We start from the raw sequence: 1,522 nt of genomic DNA, 5'->3' as shown, positions 1-1,522 counted from the left end.
CACACACACATATCCCCCCACACCACACACACACACATCCCCCAGACCATACACACCACACACACACACACACCCCACACATACCATACCACACATACCATACACACATACACACACACCACACCCCCACATACCACACACACACATCCCCCCACACCACATACACACCACACATACCACACACACATATCCCCCCATACCACATACACACCACACATACCACACACACCACACACACACACACACCCCACACATCCCACACCACACATACCACACACACACATCCCCCAGACCATACACCACACATACCCCACACACATCCCACACCCCCCACACTCCCCACATACACCACCACACCCCCCACCACACACGCCCCCCACACTACCCACACGCCACACACACTATATACATACCACACACACATACCCCACCCCCACATCACATACACAAACACACAACCACACAACATACACCACACACACCACACACACACCACACCATACACACACCCCACACCACATACACCCCACACCACATACATACCACACACCCACACACACACATTCCCCCACACCCCACACCCCACATCACACACACACCATACATACCCCCACCACACATACATACACACCACACACACACCACACACACACACCACACATACCCCCACACACATACCATACCACATACACACCACACATACCACACACACCACAAAAACCCCACACCACATACACACACACACTACACACCACACACACATCTCCCACACACCCCACACCACACACACACACCATACACACCCCCACCATACATACATACACACCACACACACCACACACACACCACACACACACACCACACACACACCACACACACGTCCCTCCACACCACACACATACCACTCACACCACACACACACACACACATCCCACACACACCCCACACCACACACACATACACACCACACATACCACACACACACCACACACACATCCTACACTCCCACTTACCCCACATACCACACACCACTCACACACCACACACACACCACACCACACACATACCACACACACACATACCATACCCCCACCTACCCCACACACCTCACACCAGACACACACACCACACACGCCACATACACCACACACCACACACACACACTTACCCCACACACTGCATACCAGACACACACATACACACACCATATACATCACATATACCACACACACCACACACACCACACACACTCATCCCCCACCCCCACCTACCCCACATACCACAAGCCACACACACCACACACAGCACACATACCCCCCACACCACACTGCCCCACATCACACCCACACCCACACACCCCACACACACCCCCACACCACATACCACACACACACCACACACACACATACAACACACATACAACACACCACATACACATCCCCCAACCCCGCACACCACACACACACACCCTACCACACACACACCACACACATACCACACATACCCCACCACCACCCCACCC

The 1,522-nt window shown here is 53.7% G+C and overlaps 1 protein-coding gene across 1 annotated transcript in view; it reads right to left on the bottom strand.

The window, feature by feature from the left end:
* The window catches only part of LOC105995177 (proline-rich protein 2-like), a 31,860-nt gene that overhangs the window by 14,816 nt on the left and 15,522 nt on the right, over positions 1-1,522 (bottom strand). The window lies entirely within an intron of this gene.

The sequence above is a fragment of the Dipodomys ordii genome, unplaced genomic scaffold (genome assembly GCF_000151885.1).
Source record: "Dipodomys ordii isolate 6190 unplaced genomic scaffold, Dord_2.0 Scaffold115, whole genome shotgun sequence".
Lineage (NCBI taxonomy): Eukaryota > Metazoa > Chordata > Mammalia > Rodentia > Heteromyidae > Dipodomys > Dipodomys ordii.
The sequence above is the reverse complement of the archived record's forward strand: the minus strand, read 5'-3'. Positions and strand labels throughout refer to the sequence as shown.